The sequence below is a fragment of the Salmo salar genome, chromosome 14 (genome assembly GCF_965601325.2).
Source record: "Salmo salar chromosome 14, fSalSal1, whole genome shotgun sequence".
Lineage (NCBI taxonomy): Eukaryota > Metazoa > Chordata > Actinopteri > Salmoniformes > Salmonidae > Salmo > Salmo salar.
The window spans coordinates 51,412,730-51,425,167 of NC_138304.1; the positions used below are offsets into that span (position 1 = coordinate 51,412,730).

At 50.8% G+C, this 12,438-nt stretch overlaps 1 protein-coding gene across 5 annotated transcripts in view; it reads left to right on the forward strand.

The window, feature by feature from the left end:
* Positions 1-12,438, forward strand: part of LOC106595545 (receptor-type tyrosine-protein phosphatase mu) — a 716,546-nt gene that overhangs the window by 673,434 nt on the left and 30,674 nt on the right. The gene's annotated exons all lie outside the window — the stretch shown is intronic.

The window sequence follows — 12,438 nt, forward strand, 5'->3', positions numbered from 1 at the left end:
CCAACCACCTTACCTGACCCCAACCACCTTACCTGACACACCTGACCCCAACTACCTTACCTGACCCCAACAACCTTACCTTACCTGACCCCAACTCCCTCACCTGACCCCAACTACCTTAGCTGACCCTAACTACCTTACCTGACACACCTAACCCTAACTACCTTACCTGTCCCTAACTACCTTACCTGACCCTAACTACCTTACCTGACACACCTGACCCTAACTACCTTACCTGACCCCAACTACCTTACCTGACCCCAACTACCTTACCTGACCCCAACTACCTTACCTGACCCCAACTACCTTACCTGATCCTATCTACCTTACCTGACGCCAACTACCTTACTTGACCCCAACTACCTTACTTGACCCCAACAACCTTACCTGACCCCAACCACCTTACCTGACCCTAACTACCTTACCTGACCCTAACTACCTTACCTGACCCCATCCACCTTACCTGACCCCAACTACCTTACCTGACCCCAACTACCTTACCTGACCCCAACAACCTTACCTGACACCAACTACCTTACCTGACCCCAACTACCTTACCTGACCCCAACTATCTTACCTGACCCCAACTACCTTACCTGACCCCATCCACCTTACCTGACCCCAACTACCTTACCTGACCCCAACTACCTTACCTGATCCCAACTACCTTACCTGACCCCAACAACCTTACCTGACCCCAACCACCTTACCTGACCCTAACTACCTTACCTGACCCTAACTACCTTACCTGACCCCAACTACCTTACCTGACCCCAACTACGTTACCTGACCCCAACCACCTTACCTGACCCCAACCACCTTACCTGACACACCTGACCCCAACTACCTTACCTGACCCCAACAACCTTACCTTACCTGACCCCAACTCCCTCACCTGACCCCAACTACCTTAGCTGACCCTAACTACCTTACCTGACACACCTAACCCTAACTACCTTACCTGACCCTAACTACCTTACCTGACCCTAACTACCTTACCTGACACACCTGACCCTAACTACCTTACCTGACCCCAACTACCTTACCTGACCCCAACTACCTTACCTGACCCCAACTACCTTACTTGACCCCAACTACCTTACCTGACCCCAACTACCTTACCTGACCCCAACTACCTTACCTGACCCCAACTACCTTACCTGATCCTATCTACCTTACCTGACGCCAACTACCTTACTTGACCCCAACTACCTTACTTGACCCCAACAACCTTACCTGACCCCAACCACCTTACCTGACCCTAACTACCTTACCTGACCCTAACTACCTTACCTGACCCCAACTACCTTACCTGACCCCAACTACGTTACCTGACCCCAACCACCTTACCTGACCCCAACCACCTTACCTGACACACCTGACCCCAACTACCCTACCTGACCCCAACTACCTTACCTGACCCCAACTACCTTACCTGACCCCAACTACCTTACCTGACCCCAACAACCTTACCTGACACACCTGACCCTAACTACCTTACCTGATCCCAACTACCTTACCTGACCCCAACTACCTTACCTGACCCCAACTACCTTACCTGACCCCAACTACCTTACCTGACCCCAACTACCTTACCTGACCCTAACTACCTTACCTGACACACCTGACCCGAACTACCTTACCTGACCCCAACTACCTTACCTGACCCTAACTACCTTACCTGACCCCAACTACTTTACCTGAACCCAACTACCTTACCTGACCCTAACTACCTTACCTGACACACCTGACCCTAACTACCTTACCTGACCCTAACTACCTTACCTGACCCCAACAACCTTACCTGACCCCAACTACCTCACCTGACCCCAACTACCTTACCTGACCCCAACTATCTTACCTGACCCCAACTACCTTACCTGACCCCAACTACCTTACCTGACCCCAACAACCTAACCTGACCCCAACTATCTAACCTGACCCCAACAACCTTACCTGACCCCAACTACCTTACCTGATCCCAACTACCTTACCTGACCCCAACTACCTTACCTGACCCCAACTACCTTACCTGACCCCAACAACCTAACCTGACCCCAACTATCTAACCTGACCCCAACAACCTTACCTGACCCCAACTACCTTACCTGATCCCAACTACCGTACCTGACCCCAACTATCTTACCTGACCCCAACAACCTTACCTGACCCCAACTTCCTTACCTGACACACCTGACCCTAACTACCTTACCTGATCCCAACTACCTTACCTGATCCCAACTACCTTACCTTACCCTAACTACCTTACCTGACACCAACTACCTTACCTGACCCCAACAACCTTACCTGCCCCCAACTACCTTACCTGACCACAACTACCTTACCTGACCCTAACTACCTTACCTGACCCCAATTACCTTACCTGACCCCAACTACCTTACCTGACACACCTGACCCTAACTACCTTACCTGACCCCAACTACCTTACCTTACTCTAACTACCTTACCTGACCCCAACTACCTTACCTGACCCCAACTACCTTACCTGACCCCAACTACCTTACTTGACCCCAACTACCTTACCTGACCCCAACTACCTTACTTGACCCCAACTACCTTACCTGACCCCAACTACCTTACCTGACCCCAACTACCTTACCTGACCCCAACTACCTTACCTGATCCTATCTACCTTACCTGACGCCAACTACCTTACTTGACCCCAACTACCTTACTTGACCCCAACAACCTTACCTGACCCCAACCACCTTACCTGACCCTAACTACCTTACCTGACCCTAACTACCTTACCTGACCCCAACTACCTTACCTGACCCCAACTACGTTACCTGACCCCAACCACCTTACCTGACCCCAACCACCTTACCTGACACACCTGACCCCAACTACCTTACCTGACCCCAACAACCTTACCTTACCTGACCCCAACTCCCTCACCTGACCCCAACTACCTTAGCTGACCCTAACTACCTTACCTGACACACCTAACCCTAACTACCTTACCTGTCCCTAACTACCTTACCTGACCCTAACTACCTTACCTGACACACCTGACCCTAACTACCTTACCTGACCCCAACTACCTTACCTGACCCCAACTACCTTACCTGACCCCAACTACCTTACTTGACCCCAACTACCTTACCTGACCCCAACTACCTTACCTGACCCCAACTACCTTACCTGACCCCAACTACCTTACCTGATCCTATCTACCTTACCTGACGCCAACTACCTTACTTGACCCCAACTACCTTACTTGACCCCAACAACCTTACCTGACCCCAACCACCTTACCTGACCCTAACTACCTTACCTGACCCTAACTACCTTACCTGACCCCAACTACCTTACCTGACCCCAACTACGTTACCTGACCCCAACCACCTTACCTGACCCCAACCACCTTACCTGACACACCTGACCCCAACTACCTTACCTGACCCCAACAACCTTACCTTACCTGACCCCAACTCCCTCACCTGACCCCAACTACCTTAGCTGACCCTAACTACCTTACCTGACACACCTAACCCTAACTACCTTACCTGTCCCTAACTACCTTACCTGACCCTAACTACCTTACCTGACACACCTGACCCTAACTACCTTACCTGACCCCAACTACCTTACCTGACCCCAACTACCTTACCTGACCCCAACTACCTTACTTGACCCCAACTACCTTACCTGACCCCAACTACCTTACTTGACCCCAACTACCTTACCTGACCCCAACTACCTTACCTGACCCCAACTACCTTACCTGACCCCAACTACCTTACCTGATCCTATCTACCTTACCTGACGCCAACTACCTTACTTGACCCCAACTACCTTACTTGACCCCAACAACCTTACCTGACCCCAACCACCTTACCTGACCCTAACTACCTTACCTGACCCTAACTACCTTACCTGACCCCAACTACCTTACCTGACCCCAACTACGTTACCTGACCCCAACCACCTTACCTGACCCCAACCACCTTACCTGACACACCTGACCCCAACTACCTTACCTGACCCCAACAACCTTACCTTACCTGACCCCAACTCCCTCACCTGACCCCAACTACCTTAGCTGACCCTAACTACCTTACCTGACACACCTGACCCTAACTACCTTACCTGACCCTAACTACCTTACCTGACCCTAACTACCTTACCTGACACACCTGACCCTAACTACCTTACCTGACCCCAACCACCTTAACTGACCCCAATTACCTTACCTGACCCCAACTACTTTACCTGACACACCTGATCCTAACTACCTTACCTGACACATCTGACCCCAACCACCTTAACTGACCCCAATTACCTTACCTGACCCCAACTACCTTACCTGACCCCAACTACCTTACCTTACTCTAACTACCTTACCTGACCCCAACTACCTTACCTGACCCCAACTACCTTACCTGACACACCTGACCCGAACTACCTTACCTGACCCCAACTACCTTACCTGACCCTAACTACCTTACCTGACCCCAACTACTTTACCTGAACCCAACTACCTTACCTGACCCTAACTACCTTACCTGACACACCTGACCCTAACTACCTTACCTGACCCCAACAACCTTACCTGACCCCAACTACCTTACCTGACCCCAACTACCTTACCTGACCCCAACTATCTTACCTGACCCCAACTACCTTACCTGACCCCAACTACCTTACCTGACCCCAACTACCTTACCTGACCCCAACAACCTTACCTGACACATCTGACCCCAACTACCTTACCTGACCCAAACTATCTTACCTGACCCCAACTACCTTACCTGACCCCAACTACCTTACCTGACCCCAACAACCTTACCTGACACATCTGACCCCAACTACCTTACCTGACCCAAACTATCTTACCTGACCCCAACAACCTTACCTGACCCCAACTTCCTTACCTGACACACCTGACCCTAACTACCTTACCTGATCACAACTACCTTACCTGATCCCAACTACCTTACCTTACCCTAACTACCTTACCTGACACCAACTACCTTACCTGACCCCAACAACCTTACCTGCCCCCAACTACCTTACCTGACCACAACTACCTTACCTGACCCTAACTACCTTACCTGACCCCAACTACCTTACCTGACCCTAACTACCTTACCTGACCCCAACTACCTTACCTGACCCCAACTACCTTACCTGACCCTAACTACCTTACCTGACACACCTGACCCTAACTACCTTACCTGACCCCAACTACCTTACCTGACCCCAACTACCTTACCTGACCCCAACTACCTTACCTGACACACCTGACCCTAACTACCTTACCTGACCCCAACTACCTTACCTGACCCCAACTACCTTACCTGACCCCAACTACCTTACCTGACCCCAACTACCTTACCTGATCCCAACTACCTTACCTGACCCCAACAACCTTACCTGACACACCTGACCCTAACTACCTTACCTGATCCCAACTACCTTACCTGACCCCAACTACCTTACCTGACCCCAACTACCTTACCTGACCCCAACTACCTTACCTGACCCTAACTACCTTACCTGACACACCTGACCCTAACTACCTTACCTGACCCCAACTACCTTACCTGACCCTAACTACCTTACCTGACCCCAACTACCTTACCTGACCCCAACTACCTTACCTGACCCCAACTACCTTACCTGACCCGAACTACCTTACCTGACCCCAACTACCTTACCTGACACACCTGACCCGAACTACCTTACCTGACCCCAACTACCTTACCTGACCCTAACTACCTTACCTGAACCCAACTACCTTACCTGACCCTAACTACCTTACCTGACACACCTGACCCTAACTACCTTACCTGACCCTAACTACCTTACCTGACCCCAACAACCTTACCTGACCCCAACTACCTTACCTGACCCCAACTACCTTACCTGACCCCAACTATCTTACCTGACCCCAACTACCTTACCTGACCCCAACTACCTTACCTGACCCCAACAACCTAACCTGACCCCAACTATCTAACCTGACCCCAACAACCTTACCTGACCCCAACTACCTTACCTGACCCCAACTACCTTACCTGACCCCAACTATCTTACCTGACCCCAACAACCTTACCTGACCCCAACTTCCTTACCTGACACACCTGACCCTAACTACCTTACCTGATCCCAACTACCTTACCTGATCTCAACTACCTTACCTTACCCTAACTACCTTACCTGACACCAACTACCTTACCTGACCCCAACAACCTTACCTGCCCCCAACTACCTTACCTGACCACAACTACCTTACCTGACCCCAACTATCTTACCTGACCCCAACTACCTTACCTGACCCCAACTACCTTACCTGACCCCAACAACCTAACCTGACCCCAACTATCTAACCTGACCCCAACAACCTTACCTGACCCCAACTACCTTACCTGACCCCAACTACCTTACCTGACCCCAACTATCTTACCTGACCCCAACAACCTTACCTGACCCCAACTTCCTTACCTGACACACCTGACCCTAACTACCTTACCTGATCCCAACTACCTTACCTGATCCCAACTACCTTACCTTACCCTAACTACCTTACCTGACACCAACTACCTTACCTGACCCCAACAACCTTACCTGCCCCCAACTACCTTACCTGACCACAACTACCTTACCTGACCCTAACTACCTTACCTGACCCCAATTACCTTACCTGACCCCAACTACCTTACCTGACACACCTGACCCTAACTACCTTACCTGACCCCAACTACCTTACCTTACTCTAACTACCTTACCTGACCCCAACTACCTTACCTGACCCCAACTACCTTACCTGACCCAAACTACCTTACTTGACCCCAACTACCTTACCTGACCCCAACTACCTTACTTGACCCCAACTACCTTACCTGACCCCAACTACCTTACCTGACCCCAACTACCTTACCTGACCCCAACTACCTTACCTGATCCTATCTACCTTACCTGACGCCAACTACCTTACTTGACCCCAACTACCTTACTTGACCCCAACAACCTTACCTGACCCCAACCACCTTACCTGACCCTAACTACCTTACCTGACCCTAACTACCTTACCTGACCCCAACTACCTTACCTGACCCCAACTACGTTACCTGACCCCAACCACCTTACCTGACCCCAACCACCTTACCTGACACACCTGACCCCAACTACCTTACCTGACCCCAACAACCTTACCTTACCTGACCCCAACTCCCTCACCTGACCCCAACTACCTTAGCTGTCCCTAACTACCTTACCTGACACACCTGACCCTAACTACCTTACCTGACCCTAACTACCTTACCTGACCCTAACTACCTTACCTGACACACCTGACCCTAACTACCTTACCTGACCCCAACCACCTTAACTGACCCCAATTACCTTACCTGACCCCAACTACTTTACCTGACACACCTGATCCTAACTACCTTACCTGACACATCTGACCCCAACCACCTTAACTGACCCCAATTACCTTACCTGACCCCAACTACCTTACCTGACCCCAACTACCTTACCTTACTCTAACTACCTTACCTGACCCCAACTACCTTACCTGACCCCAACTACCTTACCTGACACACCTGACCCGAACTACCTTACCTGACCCCAACTACCTTACCTGACCCTAACTACCTTACCTGACCCCAACTACTTTACCTGAACCCAACTACCTTACCTGACCCTAACTACCTTACCTGACACACCTGACCCTAACTACCTTACCTGACCCTAACTACCTTACCTGACCCTAACTACCTTACCTGATCCCAACTACCTTACCTGATCTCAACTACCTTACCTTACCCTAACTACCTTACCTGACACCAACTACCTTACCTGACCCCAACTACCTTACCTGACCCCAACTACCTTACCTGACCCCAACAACCTAACCTGACCCCAACTATCTAACCTGACCCCAACAACCTTACCTGACCCCAACTACCTTACCTGATCCCAACTACCGTACCTGACCCCAACTATCTTACCTGACCCCAACAACCTTACCTGACCCCAACTTCCTTACCTGACACACCTGACCCTAACTACCTTACCTGATCCCAACTACCTTACCTGATCCCAACTACCTTACCTTACCCTAACTACCTTACCTGACACCAACTACCTTACCTGACCCCAACAACCTTACCTGCCCCCAACTACCTTACCTGACCACAACTACCTTACCTGACCCTAACTACCTTACCTGACCCCAATTACCTTACCTGACCCCAACTACCTTACCTGACACACCTGACCCTAACTACCTTACCTGACCCCAACTACCTTACCTTACTCTAACTACCTTACCTGACCCCAACTACCTTACCTGACCCCAACTACCTTACCTGACCCCAACTACCTTACTTGACCCCAACTACCTTACCTGACCCCAACTACCTTACTTGACCCCAACTACCTTACCTGACCCCAACTACCTTACCTGACCCCAACTACCTTACCTGACCCCAACTACCTTACCTGATCCTATCTACCTTACCTGACGCCAACTACCTTACTTGACCCCAACTACCTTACTTGACCCCAACAACCTTACCTGACCCCAACCACCTTACCTGACCCTAACTACCTTACCTGACCCTAACTACCTTACCTGACCCCAACTACCTTACCTGACCCCAACTACGTTACCTGACCCCAACCACCTTACCTGACCCCAACCACCTTACCTGACACACCTGACCCCAACTACCTTACCTGACCCCAACAACCTTACCTTACCTGACCCCAACTCCCTCACCTGACCCCAACTACCTTAGCTGACCCTAACTACCTTACCTGACACACCTAACCCTAACTACCTTACCTGTCCCTAACTACCTTACCTGACCCTAACTACCTTACCTGACACACCTGACCCTAACTACCTTACCTGACCCCAACTACCTTACCTGACCCCAACTACCTTACCTGACCCCAACTACCTTACCTGACCCCAACTACCTTACCTGATCCTATCTACCTTACCTGACGCCAACTACCTTACTTGACCCCAACTACCTTACTTGACCCCAACAACCTTACCTGACCCCAACCACCTTACCTGACCCTAACTACCTTACCTGACCCTAACTACCTTACCTGACCCCATCCACCTTACCTGACCCCAACTACCTTACCTGACCCCAACTACCTTACCTGACCCCAACAACCTTACCTGACACCAACTACCTTACCTGACCCCAACTACCTTACCTGACCCCAACTATCTTACCTGACCCCAACTACCTTACCTGACCCCATCCACCTTACCTGACCCCAACTACCTTACCTGACCCCAACTACCTTACCTGATCCCAACTACCTTACCTGACCCCAACAACCTTACCTGACCCCAACCACCTTACCTGACCCTAACTACCTTACCTGACCCTAACTACCTTACCTGACCCCAACTACCTTACCTGACCCCAACTACGTTACCTGACCCCAACCACCTTACCTGACCCCAACCACCTTACCTGACACACCTGACCCCAACTACCTTACCTGACCCCAACAACCTTACCTTACCTGACCCCAACTCCCTCACCTGACCCCAACTACCTTAGCTGACCCTAACTACCTTACCTGACACACCTAACCCTAACTACCTTACCTGTCCCTAACTACCTTACCTGACCCTAACTACCTTACCTGACACACCTGACCCTAACTACCTTACCTGACCCCAACTACCTTACCTGACCCCAACTACCTTACCTGACCCCAACTACCTTACTTGACCCCAACTACCTTACCTGACCCCAACTACCTTACCTGACCCCAACTACCTTACCTGACCCCAACTACCTTACCTGATCCTATCTACCTTACCTGACGCCAACTACCTTACTTGACCCCAACTACCTTACTTGACCCCAACAACCTTACCTGACCCCAACCACCTTACCTGACCCTAACTACCTTACCTGACCCTAACTACCTTACCTGACCCCAACTACCTTACCTGACCCCAACTACGTTACCTGACCCCAACCACCTTACCTGACCCCAACCACCTTACCTGACACACCTGACCCCAACTACCTTACCTGACCCCAACAACCTTACCTTACCTGACCCCAACTCCCTCACCTGACCCCAACTACCTTAGCTGACCCTAACTACCTTACCTGACACACCTGACCCTAACTACCTTACCTGACCCTAACTACCTTACCTGACCCTAACTACCTTACCTGACACACCTGACCCTAACTACCTTACCTGACCCCAACCACCTTAACTGACCCCAATTACCTTACCTGACCCCAACTACTTTACCTGACACACCTGATCCTAACTACCTTACCTGACACATCTGACCCCAACCACCTTAACTGACCCCAATTACCTTACCTGACCCCAACTACCTTACCTGACCCCAACTACCTTACCTTACTCTAACTACCTTACCTGACCCCAACTACCTTACCTGACCCCAACTACCTTACCTGACACACCTGACCCGAACTACCTTACCTGACCCCAACTACCTTACCTGACCCTAACTACCTTACCTGACCCCAACTACTTTACCTGAACCCAACTACCTTACCTGACCCTAACTACCTTACCTGACACACCTGACCCTAACTACCTTACCTGACCCCAACAACCTTACCTGACCCCAACTACCTTACCTGACCCCAACTACCTTACCTGACCCCAACTATCTTACCTGACCCCAACTACCTTACCTGACCCCAACTACCTTACCTGACCCCAACTACCTTACCTGACCCCAACAACCTTACCTGACACATCTGACCCCAACTACCTTACCTGACCCAAACTATCTTACCTGACCCCAACTACCTTACCTGACCCCAACTACCTTACCTGACCCCAACAACCTTACCTGACACATCTGACCCCAACTACCTTACCTGACCCAAACTATCTTACCTGACCCCAACAACCTTACCTGACCCCAACTTCCTTACCTGACACACCTGACCCTAACTACCTTACCTGATCACAACTACCTTACCTGATCCCAACTACCTTACCTTACCCTAACTACCTTACCTGACACCAACTACCTTACCTGACCCCAACAACCTTACCTGCCCCCAACTACCTTACCTGACCACAACTACCTTACCTGACCCTAACTACCTTACCTGACCCCAACTACCTTACCTGACCCTAACTACCTTACCTGACCCCAACTACCTTACCTGACCCCAACTACCTTACCTGACCCTAACTACCTTACCTGACACACCTGACCCTAACTACCTTACCTGACCCCAACTACCTTACCTGACCCCAACAACCTTACCTGACCCCAACAACCTTACCTGACCCCAATCACCTTACCTGACCCCAACCACCTTACCTGACCCTAACTACCTTACCTGACCACAACCACCTTACCTGACCCCAACAACCTTACCTGACCCCATCCACCTTACCTGACCCCAACTACCTTACCTGACCCCAACTACCTTACCTGACCCCAACAACCTTACCTGACACCAACTACCTTACCTGACCCCAACTACCTTACCTGACCCCAACTATCTTACCTGACCCCAACTACCTTACCTGACCCCATCCACCTTACCTGACCCCAACTACCTTACCTGACCCCAACTACCTTACCTGATCCCAACTACCTTACCTGACCCCAACAACCTTACCTGACCCCAACCACCTTACCTGACCCTAACTACCTTACCTGACCCTAACTACCTTACCTGACCCCAACTACCTTACCTGACCCCAACTACGTTACCTGACCCCAACCACCTTACCTGACCCCAACCACCTTACCTGACACACCTGACCCCAACTACCTTACCTGACCCCAACAACCTTACCTTACCTGACCCCAACTCCCTCACCTGACCCCAACTACCTTAGCTGACCCTAACTACCTTACCTGACACACCTAACCCTAACTACCTTACCTGTCCCTAACTACCTTACCTGACCCTAACTACCTTACCTGACACACCTGACCCTAACTACCTTACCTGACCCCAACTACCTTACCTGACCCCAACTACCTTACCTGACCCCAACTACCTTACTTGACCCCAACTACCTTACCTGACCCCAACTACCTTACCTGACCCCAACTACCTTACCTGACCCCAACTACCTTACCTGATCCTATCTACCTTACCTGACGCCAACTACCTTACTTGACCCCAACTACCTTACTTGACCCCAACAACCTTACCTGACCCCAACCACCTTACCTGACCCTAACTACCTTACCTGACCCTAACTACCTTACCTGACCCCAACTACCTTACCTGACCCCAACTACGTTACCTGACCCCAACCACCTTACCTGACCCCAACCACCTTACCTGACACACCTGACCCCAACTACCTTACCTGACCCCAACAACCTTACCTTACCTGACCCCAACTCCCTCACCTGACCCCAACTACCTTAGCTGACCCTAACTACCTTACCTGACA